This window comes from Macaca thibetana, chromosome 4, assembly GCF_024542745.1.
Source record: "Macaca thibetana thibetana isolate TM-01 chromosome 4, ASM2454274v1, whole genome shotgun sequence".
NCBI classification, from domain to species: domain Eukaryota; kingdom Metazoa; phylum Chordata; class Mammalia; order Primates; family Cercopithecidae; genus Macaca; species Macaca thibetana.
The window spans coordinates 122,278,244-122,293,295 of record NC_065581.1 but is presented as its reverse complement, the minus strand read 5'-3'; the positions used below and the strand labels follow the sequence as shown (position 1 = coordinate 122,293,295).

General features: G+C 37.3%; 1 protein-coding gene across 5 annotated transcripts in view; it reads right to left on the bottom strand.

Moving 5' to 3' along the window:
• Positions 1 to 15,052, bottom strand: part of HIVEP2 (HIVEP zinc finger 2) — a 196,717-nt gene that overhangs the window by 72,354 nt on the left and 109,311 nt on the right. The window lies entirely within an intron of this gene.

The window sequence follows — 15,052 nt, the reverse complement described above, 5'->3', positions numbered from 1 at the left end:
TAATGCCCAGATGCCCCCACAGACAGCAGAGTCCATACTTCCAGGCAAGAGGGGTTCTTGCCATGGGTCCCACACTTTAGAAAGCCTGCATATCACAAACATGCACAAATAAATTCACTGAAAAATCCACAGCATCTTTATCATAGGCATCCAGATATCCTGTAACCCTAAACCCTGCGACAAGGGTTTAAGCCCCCAGGGAAATGCTTCTCTTGACCAATCTCTTTGCACCAAAGAGTAACTGAGTTTGAATGCCCTGAAGGTTAGTGGATTGTGACATTGCAGAGTGTGGAGATAGATATCATTTCCAAAGCAGAGAAGATTCAAGCAGCATTAACGCTTAGGTAAAAGAAAAGACTTAAGAGTCATTTCTCTCAGATGGTGTAGACGCAACAGATTCCTGCATAACAAGTGTAGCCATGCCAAGTATCCCTTTCCTGGTTTCTCTTTGTGCTTTGATCAGTGGTTCTAGAATCGTTAACAATTAGAGCAGCATTTGGAACAATCGCACATGGCACTTGAAGAGTGTTTTGCAATTAAACAATTCTTATTCTTAAATTTGTAAAGATGTAATAACCTGCATGAAGCATGATGCCAATTCTTTACATTAGCAACTAAAATGGACACTAAAAACAAACTTGTGAATAGTTTTGCTTCTGTAAAAACAGCTAATGATTTCATTCAATTTCAAAAAAATTAAAAAGCTTCAGCTGTATTTAAATAATTTTGAATTTTAAATGTTTTATTCATTCATTGTGATATAGATTTATTTACCTTTCAATTTTAGCACGTGATTTTGGATATTTTGTAAGAAAAATCCTTTTTTAAAAATTAGCTTAATTTAAAACATTTTTATACTTATTCTAATTTACATATATGATGAAAATATACTGATATTTTGTATATGTTGAATACAATTACAGTACATGCTTAAATCCTTCAGGCCACTGAGAATGAGTACATGTCGACACCTTAGTATATGTAGCTACTTTTTTGGAGGTCAAAAACTTAAAAAGCAGAGATTTTTAAGAAGCAGTAGAAAAGCTAAAAACAGTCAGTCTGTTTAAATTTTAAAGCTGCAAATAATGAAAGTAAGCGGACTTGTCAAGCATGACCCATATAAAATTCACTAACAGGACATTAGAAATTATTTATTTAATAAAGATTTAACTACTGTCCAAAACAATAAAAATGAGCCAGAAAATTATTCTCATCAAATCCACAACGTGAACAAGTCAGACGAAATCCCTGCAACTTCATGTTCTGTGCAAATAAAGATTTTATTACTGATCAAATTAAGAATCTTTGTGGGCCTCCATTTGAACTCTTGCCCCAGAGGCCCCACAAATACTGGCGGCAATGACCCTCCCCAGCTGTGTGTTCTTAAGGTCCAAGTCAAGCTTGGCTTATAACCAGTTCTCCTTCAAGACTGTCACCAAAGCAGTTCCATCAGGTTTTTTGCTTCCACTCTTCTTCAGAATCTCACAAAGTTTATGGCTAATACCTTATAGCCATGTAACACAATGGTTCAGATCCAGTCCCAGAGGCTAGGGAGGTAACAGTTACAATCTTCATTGACCAACTTGGAAATCTTCTGCCCCATCTTGGCCAGCTACAAAACCATAGCCGAATATCAGTGAGTGAGAACACATACAACTAGGGGTGAGAGAGGGGTGGTTCTGCAATTTGAAACCAATAAAGTCCATACATTTATAGACAGAACCATTGATATTTGGTTTACCCCTCTTTCATCTTTTTTATATCTTCCTGCCTCCAAGGTTCTTGGCTTATAACCCACCTTACACTTCACCACCTCCACACCTCTGGAGCCGGTAGAAGGCGTTTCCCTACCTGCCATTAAAATTCAGGTCAAGTAGGAGGAAGAATGGCCACAGAGGCCAGAGAGAATGAATGAAGATTCAGAAAGTGCCTTTTCACATTTTTGCTCACGATCCATTTCTTAAACTTGGAGGATAAATCTTGTAGCAAGTTTTTTTTTTTTTTTTTTTTCCTAATAATTTACATGAGCACAATGAACGTCTTCCAAAGAGCTAGGCCCTTCACACTTAGAAGTTTAGAGGAAGGATATTTCCTAGATATCTGGATTAAGGGACTGACTCCCACAGTAATCCTTATCAGTATTTGTTTAAAGATCTCTATGGGGTCTTGATTTTCATGTTTTAAATAGAGAAATAATTTTAGAGGTTTTGCAGATACATACTAAAGTCCGGTTACATACACACACACACACACACACACACACACATATCACACACCCCCAAAAACAAGAGGCTGAGTGGTGAAACAGTGAAGGGTTGAGTTGCTTGCCCAAGCTCTGCAAGCTATTCTATGAAATTCAGAGCAAGAACCTCAGTTTCCTGATGTTTCAACCAACGACCTTTCCAGTTAATCAATGAGCCCTTCCACCACAGCTAACTACTCACATTGTTGCCATGATATTGATATTATTCAATTTAGAAATCTCTTATTAAGGTTTTGATAATATTAGAAAATAAAACTTAGAAATCATTCAGTTATCAAGAATCATTCTTATATTTTATACATTATTATAAAATGTATAAGTTCAAACACATCTAATTTTAATAAACATTACAGAAATCGTACAGAACATTTCCAAACTTAATTCTCTAAGGCATCTAAGAGAGTGTGACTAAATATGTTATCGTGAGTTAAAAAGATTTAAAAATGTGTTCTCCAGAAAATGTTAACTAATTGCATCTGTTCTAAAGAATAATTAAAGTGCCAATAATGAATTTAATTAATTAATTTAAGGTGCCAACCTTAAAATAAAATTGTTTTAATTTTTTGGGCAGACTTCCAAAATGCTTCAAACATATGTATATAGAAAGGGCATATGTAAAATAAAAATAATAAATGATTATAATTTAATAAATTTAAAATAAAGCAAAAAATATCTTCAAATAAATGAATTAATTATCTTCATCCACTAGTTTGCTTCTATATTCTAAGTAAAATCTAAGTGAACAGATCTTCCACACTAAACAGAGCAGCGCTGTTTCTTCAAAAAACACAATTATCATATATTTGATTTAGAAATGTATTTTCAATGTCTGAAAAGTATCTAAGCTCCTTAAAACAAAATATCGCTTATTACATAATTCTTGGTTTAGGAGAAATTTCCATTATGTGTATGTTTAACTAGCTTAAGAATAAAAACTTATATCAAGACTCTTAATTGGTACCAAGCTTGTCCAACCTATGGCCCATGTGCAGTCCAGGGCAACTTTGACAGAGGCCCAACACAAATTCGTTAACTTTCTTAAAACATTATGAGATTTTTTTTTTCAGCTCATCAGCTATCATTAGTGTTAGTGTATTTTTTATGTGTGGCCCAAGACAATTCTTCCCATGTAGCCCAGGGAGGCCAAAAGATTGGACACCCCCGCTCTATAAATACTAAAATATTTTTTCTTTTTTACTTTTTTTTTTTTTCCTTTTTTCTTTTTGAGATGGAGTCTTCCTCTCTAGGCCAGGCTGGAGTGCAGTGGCATGATCTCGGCTCACTGCAGCCTCCACCTCCACGGTTCAAGCCATTCTGCCCCAGCCTCCCAAGTAGCTGGGATTACAGGCACACGCCACTATGCCCAGCTAAATTTTGGATTTTTAGTGGAGACGGGGTTTCGCCATGTTGGCCAGGCTGCTCTCAAACTCCTGGCCTCAAGTGATCCACCCACCTTGGCCTCCCAAACTGCTGGGATTACAGGTGTGAGGCACTGCGCCCAGCAAATATGGAAGTATTTCAACTCTTGTTCCTGTCAGCTGGTAAAGGTTCACAAAGCACACACTTAAAAGCACAGATAAAGTTCTAGATATTTTTTAAAGACTATATCCCTTTGGCCAAAAACAATCAAAGAAAATTTTATAATTAAATAATAATTTATTAAAATGATGCTCGGATAGCAACTTTTCATCCACTTGCAACCTTAAGTTTTCATATCTTTAGTACCTCCCCATTAATACTGTATTTCCCAGTTACATTTAATCTATCTTATATTTATCAGGATGAAAAATACAAGCCATAGGCCAGTATCTTACCATTCCTATCCTGAATGAAGAAATGAATGAGTGAATGAATAAATAAAAAACCTAGATGCACACATCAGACCAGTTTCTGTCCTCTCCTCCAAGGCCACAGATACAAGGTATAATAAAATATACACGCTTTAGAAGACAGTGTAGGCACAAATGCATACTATTTAGAAAACAATATCAAAGTCAAATTAACTTTTTTCTCTGTAACGATAAACACAAATCCACATGAACATTTTATCTTTGTCAAATACTTTTAAATTTGGGTTGGGGTTTTCTAAAAATAAACTCCTACATTTACAAATAGCTCAATTCAAATAGTTTAGTAACTCCAAAATATGTTCATCAACTACAAAAACTCAAAATTTATATCTGACATAAAAATGATTGCCATTTGTGCATATATCTATATATTTTTCATTTGCTTTAGAAACAAAAGAACTTAAACTTAACAGTTCTACGACAAAAGTCCCATAGGTCTCTTAGGTCAATTTGAATTTCTGACTGTTTAAGACAAAGGTAAACTTGGTGGCATGTTACACTTGACTCAAATACTCTTGAATATGTGCTACAAACCAAATATGAGGAAAAAGTGATGGCCTTGTTTTCTCATGCAACATAACTAAGCTAAAATAAACACAGAATAAATCCTGCAAGGCACAAATCTGTTCGCCACAATCACTAGTTGAAAGAAATGAAGAAAATGATAAAAACGAGGCAAGGAGAGGTAATAATAATAAAGGATAAATTATTACCTGGGAAGGGACATATCACTACACTCAGGTTTACTATGACCTAAGAGATTGGCTTAGGTCTCCCAGTCTCAACAGTCCCTCACAATTCCAACCATGATCATTGGTTGAAATATCTTGCTACTGCTTCCAAAGGCGGAAGATGTCCCATATTTGGGGGAATTCCCTGACGATATTTACATGCACAGATGAACAAACATACTAACCCTATCTATCCCAGGTCTTCCCATAGAAAAGGAGACAATCAGCCTAATAAAACATCTTACCACTTCAATTCTCAAGGAAAAGGAATCCCAATGCTGTAATAGGTAAAGCCTGAAAAGAATGCAGGGCAATTTTTTCAGAAGCTCTGAGAATTCATACTACCATGAACCTGACAGCTAGATTGTTGTACTCTAGCAGGCTAAGCACATTTTAGTGGCAGAGAATAGCTTTGTGAAGTAGAAACATTAATATATAATACTCACCTCATAAATGTAATTTCAAACAAGCTGTCTACCTATAAAACAGGAAAGCTGACTTACATTGGCTAGTTTCCTAGAAGAAGGATGTATTTTATCTAAAATTTTGCCTGTTTTCTCTACTCAGCTATATCTCCCAGCCCCCAGTCTGGGATAAAACAGGAATTCAACAAACGTTTGTTGTTTGAGTGATCAAGTGAATGGATGAATGAGTGAACGAATGATTGTAAACACACTCACTGTCCATAATCATATACTGTTGTGCCTTTGTGGGGTTTAGGAGCAATTGTTTCTTCTTCCATTCTACTACTCCTGTTAATTTCTCTCTTGTTATTCCTGTTAAATTATAGGATGGTTTGATATAATTTAAAATACCCCTTTTTAATAATATGGGTACCTCTGTGAAAGTTCTTTTATCAAGCCCAGTTGGCTACATAATTGCTTGAAAAAACAGAAACCAACTAAACATAAGCATGATATAAATTTCACTCCTTTACATTCTATAATAATAGGCTGTTCATCTTTACAAAGCAATTTCTGAATTTTTCTTTAACAAGCTCTATCATTATTCCTAAAGGTTCAATTATTAATAGTATCCCTATTACCTTCTGCTAGCATATTGCACCCCTGCCCTGTGTTTCCTCAGGTTGGGTGTGACAAAGTACGCCTGCATATGACTGTGTGTTTTGTCTAGGTATTGGCACATAAATATCCTTGAGGACAGGAAAAGAACTGGTGTGTGTGTCTGTGTGCGCACACGCACGTGCATGCACTTCCCTGGATTGTTCTCCATGGAAATCTCCCTCCAGATGGGAAAAGCGCCAAGGAGAGCCCGAGGACTTCCCTGACCCTAAGCCAAGGGTGTGGCAAGTGTGCTCACCATTGTCAGCTGGTGCCCAAAGGGAAGGAGTGGGAAGGAGGAAGGAGGTAGCAGGGAGGAGTAGGAAAGTTGGTAGTGAGTGTGGCGATCTTTTAATTGCAAGAAAATAATCTGGGAGTCTAACATTTTTTGCAGTATTTTAAAGTGTGCAAAGACTTCACAGGACTAGCACATTCTCAAATGACACCACTAAGACCAACCCAAGCATAAAGATCTTCTGAGGCTTATCTAAACTTTGCCCATTAAGGAGAAATCACAGAAACAGCTGTCTTTTCCTCACTAGTGTACTTAATTATGTACTCAAGTAATAACCTTTAGAATGTTTTCACCCTGTGTTTGCCTGTGTTTTCAGCTATATTTCTATACCGAAACCTCTTCAAATTCACATGGCATTCTTAAATTGCCAAATCCACTGGTCCTTTCTTAGATCACAACATTGATGATGACTTCGCAGCATTATACGCTGAACATTCCCTTAAAATAAGGCTCTAAGCTCAAGATCTGACATACCCTATGCACTCAAGTAAGAGCTCCTCTTGTTAGCAAGCTCCTCCTTCCTTTGCTTCCTTGAGACTTGCCTCTTTTAGTTTTCCAGCTACATTTCTGACAGCTAAAGCACTTTGGAATCTTTTATGTGATCTTCAAGGCCCAGACGAAGTGTTTTCCCCCAATCAACTTCCACTTTTGCAGTGTCAGAATTAATGCCAGTCTCTCTTGTGTTCTCATAACCTTTGCTCAACTCCCATTATCTCACTAATCATCGCCTGCTCTGGATTTTAGTTGAGCGCATTTTTTTTTTTTTTTTCAAGACAGAGTCTTGCTGTGTCATTTAGGCTGGAGTGCAGTGGTGCAATCTCGGCTCACTACAACCTCCACCTTCTGGATTCAAGCAATTCTCCTGCCTCAGCCTCCCCAGGAGCTGGGATTATAGGCACATGCCACCATGCTTGGCTAATTTTTGTATTTATAGTAGAGACGGGGTTTCACCATGTTGGCCAGGCTGGTCTCAAACTCCTGACCTCGTGATCTGCCCGCCTCAGCCTCCCAAAGTGCTGGGATTATAGGCATGAGCCACTGCACCTGGCCTGAGAACATATTTTATATCCCCAACTAAATTTCCAGCTACTTGAGAACAGGACCGTTCTTATTAATCTCAATACTGAGCACAATATCTTGCACATGGCTGGCTTTCCATAAATGTTAGTTGATTAAAAAGTTGACAACAGATATCAAGTTGAATCTTTAACTGCTTCCTGTTTCCCACCCTTTACAGCCAATCCCAAGCCAAAGCCTACAGAATATTCATCTACAGTGTCTCTCCCAAACCCACTTTATGTTCCTATTACAATTATCCTAGTTCAGAACTTTACTACTTCTCATGGAGACTATCCCAATAGCTTCGTAATTTGTCTCCCTCCAGGTTTTCCAATTCTTCTTGGTGATACCATCTGTGGTGAGCAGATTAATCTTTCAAACTATAACCCAATCATGTGATTCCTTAGCTCAAAAGTGGGTAAAGTTTTTCTAGTGCCTATCAAATTGATGTGCTAATTGCATTCCAGACGTTCTATACTCTCTAGGTCTCTAGGTTCCTCCCTTCCTCTTCTTTCATGTCTCCTCTTCACTTACCAATGTTATGTTCCAAACATACCATGTTCCTTTTCCTTCCATAATCACACCAACTTTATCCATCCCAACTCTTTACGTAGGTGAATATCATTCTTGCCACCTATCAAAATCTTGCCCATCCTTAAAGCTGTCCTCAGGAAATACTTCCTGCTCCCCAAGCCCTCTACCCAAGCAAACCCATACGAAAAGTGATATAATTTCTTTCTCTTCACAAAACATTTTATTTATACATCTCTGAGGGCACTACTATAAGTTTTCTTATATTCAAATCAGGTATGTACTAGTCTGATCTCTATTTTAGGTAGGGTTTATAAGCAACTTGAAGGCTGAAATGCAGACTTACTCATCATTGTATTCCTCCACAGCACCAAAACACTACATTGCATATGGCAGAAATGCCATAAATATTCATTGAGTTTAAATGAACTAAATCTTTTAAAAATAGCCAAAAAAGCTCAGGTTCCATGTAAGAAGAATGGGGCTCAAGCCAACTGAGTGTTGGCGTCTGTGATGATTGGTGTCCTCAAAATTTCCACTTAAGGATGATGACAGAATTAAGCTCTGCTACAGCCAATGAATAATTTATTTGTGCACAAAACGTTCTGTTAATGGAAATCTTTTTATGGCTCAAGATCTAAAATATATTTACTGCCCTATAGTTATTAGATGTTTGCTTTAATCATTAGGTACACAAGGTAATGACAAATGATAATTACAGGATCATTATATACTCTTAAACTGATTTAATCAAGAGTATCTCTTCTGAAATTCAAAAACTCCTAGTGGATGGGGATGGGAAAGATTACGCTGGAACCAATCAACTCATTGCTACCATCAAATTTAAGAAACTAAGGTTTTCCGTTGTTAGAAATACCGCCAATTGAAATAGTAACTTTAGATACAAATGGCTAGTACTTTTTTTCCAAGCTCAATTAAAAATCCCCCCACCTCCCCAAACTAGACTGCCTCAATCAATGAAACATATCAGAGAAAAAGAGAAGTGCATGTATTTGCGCACTCCCTAGATGTTCCAGCCTGCCAAAAAATGTTTCTTTGCTGTGCTATTTCAGCAAGTCGTGAGATGGCAATGATCATCCTCCTCAAAAGAAAAAGATAGCTATTTTTCCTGTATGTTTTTATTTTAAGAGGCTGGAAGGCACACTTCTGGCTGCTGAGAGTACTCTGACATGTACACATGTTCCTGAGGAGGTGAATTCGTGGGGGGATTTTGGCAGGGTGAAGGTTAAGAAAACCTAAAACCATCCTAAGCTCTTGGGAAATATTTAAGGAGCTGAAAAAACAGCAAAAAGAGAAAGACGATGAAGTCTTCCAGTGAATTCTATTTCCAACTATAAACCTTCATGAAAAACGAAAAGTAGAGTAGTATAAAATACATGCTTCTTATCTATATTTATCTCAGACTCAACTGGTATACAATCAAATTCATCACACTACTAGGCAACCAGCTTCTCTCTTCACCTCATGTTTTCTATTAAAAGTGATATTCAAACTCCAAAGCTCAAAGCCTAGAGTCATCACTGACAGCTTCCTCCTGCTCCCCAACCCCAGAATGCATGCACATCCACACAAGCTCACGCTAGACCCAATCAGGCAGCCCCTACACTGGTGTCCTGCACACTTTCCTTCATATGCTCTGTACCTGTCAATCCTTATTGCTACCCTCCAATCAGACCCTCACACTGCACTGCTCTCCCACCACACACAGTAAGCAGGAGACCGGGAGGTACTCTGGGTACAAATGGCAAAGTGCCAAAGGCCAGATCCAGGCCTGGTGCCCTTACATGCCTGGGATCCAGGGACAATTCTCAGAGGCAGTGAGCCGTGGAAGTGTTGAGGGTCCTAAGAAAAACAATTTGAGTGGACCACAGCCACAAGGGCACCATGATGCAAAACCTGAGAAGTAAGGAACTGAGGGGGATATGGGAGGAAGTCAGAAAGAACTTCCTAAACCTAGGATTCAAGTGTCCACTGAGGTCTGCGACGCAGTGCCTTCATCCGTGATGTAAGTGTGGGAAGATATACAGGGCACAACATGAGGTGACAGCTCTTGTTTGAATTCATGGAAGTGCCTCCTAAGTGGCTTCTGTGCTTGGAGTGACTGCTGCCCCCCACGCCACCTCACCCGCCATCCAACAGGGCCCAACCCAACCCATCTCCCTGAAGTGCAGCTCTGACTGCAGTGCTCTCCTACGCAAAGGTTTTCAGGGGCTTCCCATACCCCTTTGTCCTGCAGTCAAGGTCAGCTGTGCCTTGCCTTCACACTACACAGGAATCCCTCGTAGTCAGAGGCCACATGTAATTTTTCTCATTAAATTTTTTCAGAGGTCAATTATTTTTGTTGCCATAGTAGAAACAAGGAGAATGAGACCTCCTGGTCAGGGACTGTAGGGTTTTTTAAGGTTGTTCTGCTGTGTGGGGAAGGGGTTTGTTAGTATTTTACTTTAAGAGCAATTTTTGCACTAAAAAAACTCATAAATTTGTACTCATGACCCAGCTCTGGATATTTAATAAGTATCAGACTTCAGATTCATCTCACAAATATAATTAAAATTAAACCTGTGTCCAGGTATTGATTTTCAGTCCCCAAAGTGAATTTTAAAACAGAAATTTGGCCAGGTGCAGTGGCTCACACCTGTAATCACAGCACTTTGGGAGGCCAAGGTGAGCAGATCACCTGAGGTCAGGAGTTCAAGACTAGACTGGCCAACATGGTGAAACCCCATCTCTACTAAAAATACAAAAAACTAGCTGGGCACGGTGTTGGATGCCTGTAATCCCAGCTACTAGGGAGGCTAAGGCAGGAGAATCGCTTGAACCCAGGAGGCAGAGGTTGCAGTGAGCCGAGGTCATGCCACTGCATTCCATCCTGGGCAACAAGAGCGAAACTCTGTCTCAAAAAAACAAAAAAGAAAAAGAAAAAAGAAAAACTCACAAGCAATTATTTTTATTAAACTCAACAAATATTTATTAAATGTCTACTATATTTTTCAATCACCATTTTTAAGAATAAAGAAGACACAAACAAGCAACTTACAGTGCAGGCATATGACAGGAAAACCTCACATAAATTATTATAATGTGCAAGTACAAAAATGCATACAAAAAGTGGCATGAGAGAAGTATCAATTGTTAAGAGGTGATGCAGGGAAAGGAGCTCAAACATGAAGAAAGTAACACTACAATAAAATTATTAACCAGACTCTGACATCAGTAAAGTGCATTAACCCAAAATGCAAATAATAGATGAGGTAGAAAATGCGATTAAGAAAGGGAATTTTTCTTTTGGCAATTCATGGGTGAGACGTCAATGTGATATCAGATTCAAACATAAAGATCTCTATGTGGGGGACTTTGTCCAATATCCAACTAAAGGATTTATAGTGAAAACTGTAACTGCCAAGGGAACCAGAACTCAGAGGTGATTCTTGATCCATAAGGGATATTGCTTGGAAATCATGAGATTCTCAGATCAGGGAAGTGATTGGGTAAACTTAACAGTGGGTATCATCAGGTTTTGGTTTCCAGAAGGTGGTATCTGACAGAAGTCTGGAAAATTTACAATCCACATCTTTCTACAGCATTTTGTTCCTTGGACTACCTCAAGATTCCCTAAAATTATAAGATTTGATTCTGCCCCCAAATTTTGATATGGCTGGCTTCTATTTCTTTATGTGGATCATAATAAACAGAACATAGTGACCACATCCACTTGGCTCCAACATTTGAACACTAGACCAGTTAACTAGACCGGTGACTTGGCAGTGACTGACATGTTAGCCAAAAATGCGAGAACCAGAGTTGGATTCTGGTTCTATGACTCACTAGTGCTGTGACTTTAAGCAAATCACTCAACTAAAACCAACCCCCCACTAAGAGGCCTCCAGTCCGTTACACACAAAATAAAGTGTGAGTAATAACTACATAATTATTATTACCTCAAATGATATAATGTACATGGAAGCCATCTGTAGACAGAGAGTAGGGCATTACACAAATATTAATTCATGCCATCATAGAAACAAGGCATATGATCAGTCACTAAGATCCACTGTGTAGGTTTTGCATGGAAAGTGAAAAATGAGAGGTTCCTTCACACAGCCATCCTATACTGCAAACTGAAGGGGCCAGGAGGGATAGACGGAAGGAAATACTATGAAATGATATGAAAGAAGCCTTCAGTCAGGGTTTCAGATGGCTAGAGCATGCTTGTGAAACAAAATGGGATTTGCTCATACTACTGATTTAGTTAATACTAACTGATGGAATGATGAATATGTGAATGAAAAGTTACCGAATGAATGAATGAATGAAGGTATAGCCAGGTAAAATGCTTGAAAACAAAGCAAGAGGAGTCAAATTGTGAATAAGAAAAAATAAGAAAATAATTTTGGAAAAATGAAGCCATGTAGTTCAAATAAGCTAACAGTAATGGGCTCCACTCACCTAAGCTAGAATAGCAAAACAAAGGGCAGTCTTTGTAAGGAGGCCAGAAGAAATCTAGAGCATACATAAAAGTCCACATTTTCACATCAGTTTGTAAATATTATACTCAAACATAAATACTGATACCCTCTTCTGTTATCTTAAAATACAAGGAACTAAACAGAAGATTTGTATGCATCTGAAGAGCTATAAAAATATAAAAGGAAACCCTGTATAATAGGAAATATTTTGAAGGCCACAATATACTGAAACTTGTAAGGTGTACTCTGAATGATCTGTGATGGCAGAAGTTATAGTACACCCGGAGATAACAGAAAGAAAATCTAATTTGCACCTTTATCAAATCATTACAAGAGCAGCTAAAATGTAACCAAATAGAATGAATGAATTAAAAGGGTTTTTTTCCTTCTCATTTTCCTAATTGGTATAAGTAATAATAAGAAAAGCATATAAAGGCATATCAAAGAGAAAAGAGAGATAAATGGATGAAGAAAAGGTTTGGGGAAATCACAAAATACAGCAATTTCCACAGAACATAGTATTATGTATTGTGGACTTCCTAATTTAAAGTAAGATTTCAGTGATGTCTAACTCCAAAAATTACTAACAGTAATAATTATATAATTCTCAGCAAATTAATTACTGCTCTTTAACCCAATATTTTCAAATTTATGAGATTCTTAATAATTTTCACCTTCTTTTTGTAGGAAGGAATGTCACTTACATAATTCCTAAATAAATATATCCAATGTAATGACAGCATATAAATCTGATCGCCCATGTGTTTAAAAGCCCAGACTCCAGCTAATACCACTTTAAAATGAATAATGTCAAGACCAGTCAAAAGCATTCACTCCTTGAAGGAAAATGCCAGAACATGCAAAGCAACATTATTGTAAATAAAAATAATAATAATTTGTATTTACTAACTTTTCAAAAAGTATCATAAAAGGAGGAATATTCTATGGATGAGAACATTCCTTTCTTCACAAACTGTTTTCTATTTACTACCAATTTGTGGTGGGAGGAGTTGGGCACGTTTTTAAAATGTATTATTTGTAAAAAAAAGTTATATTGGAAAAAATCCTCATTGGGGCTAATGCACAGGGCCCGGTTCATTGATAAAGTCACTAAGAAGTTGCCGATTATGTATTCCGTACGCATCATGAAAATGCTTACAAATTCCATATGAAGTGCTTCCTTACCAAAATAAGTATTTGATTTAATTGAGAAAATATACCCAGCTCTTTGAGTAAAGACCATGTTGACAGGCTAAAGAATCAGTCGCATGGTAAATGAAATATAATTCTGGTTACATTTAACCAGTGATTGCAATGACTATTACCCCTATTAGTCACCATCATCATAACCACTACTATGAAATCCTAGTACTTGCCAGGTATTTAATCCTCATAGAGCCTTATGAACTAAGCAGCATCCTTATTTAATGCAAAACAATTGTTTCAAAGCACAGTGACCCCAATGAGCTGACTCAACCAGAGGAGTCCAGAACTCACAGTGCAATAAGCAAGAAGGCCATCTGCACTCAATGCCCAGGCCATGTCCATTCTCAGGAGGCACTGATAAAACAGTTGCTTGAACATAATTTAAATTAGGCACCATCAATTTAGATGTCACTTAACACTAAGGGTACTTTGGAAATAATTGTAAAAGCCAAACTTCTGAGTAGATGGAAAATTAAATGTGGCAAACAAAGACATTTAAGTTAATGATTCGGATTATTAATTTTCATCTTCTAACATCTATTATAGCTACTGAAAAAATTAGGGCCTTGCTTTTCACACTTCTAAATATCTGTCTTCCTAATGGGTTTTTTGTCTAACTGCCTTATATCCCTTTAATTATCCAAAACTTTTTCCAAACGGCACCATGTGCCCATAACAATGAAAATTATTGGTCGTAAATAAACAATGAATCATGAACCTTACAAGCCAAATGAAAAGGGGTCTCTGGAATGTCCACACTTGATATTTCTATACTCACTGGATGCTCAAAAGCTACACTAGCAAATCAAGTTCTTCGGCAGTTATCTCAAGGGAGATTATTTTAGACAAAGCTTAGGGTAGTCGTTGGCACTGCATAAACTGTACAACATTATCACTAAAAAACCATCTGACATCATCTTGTCTTAAGATGTTCACAGGTGAAGCAGACACTATTAGTAGGTTTGGTTTAGAAGCTGTCTTCCCAGATGATTAGACACTTTCCTCTCTTGTTCATTATCATTCATCAGGTTTTAAAATAGCTCCAGTTTATTTGGAGGAAAATTAAGTAACAAGCTGTACAATTTTAGAATCATGAATAACATTTAGAATTTCAGAAATTCAAATCTTGTGACCTAAATTAGGAATACAATTTTTTCCCCAATTTTTCTTTACTGTGTAAAGGGTTAATTAAAGCATGAGTTTGCTTGGATTTTTTTTTAAAAATTACCAAGCCCTAAAATCAGTATCATTTAAATTTCTGATGCCAAAAATCTGTTTGACAGAGCAGGCTTTACTATACTGACATTTTAACAGTAGCCAAAGTCCTGTTCCCACTAAATTCTGTGTTGGCAGCACCAATAATTTGCTAAAAGCCTAAACTCCTCCTGGTAACTAATGTGTTGTCAACCCCAGGAGCTTTCCACAGCAGCACAGTGCAACAAGGAAGCTGAATCAATCAAGTCCTTCCTTAAGATTTCTATTCTTATTACAGAAACTATGATTTCTATAAAACGAGAATGGATTAAAATATGGAAAGATGCTAATTTACTTTAAATGTTCATTACATCT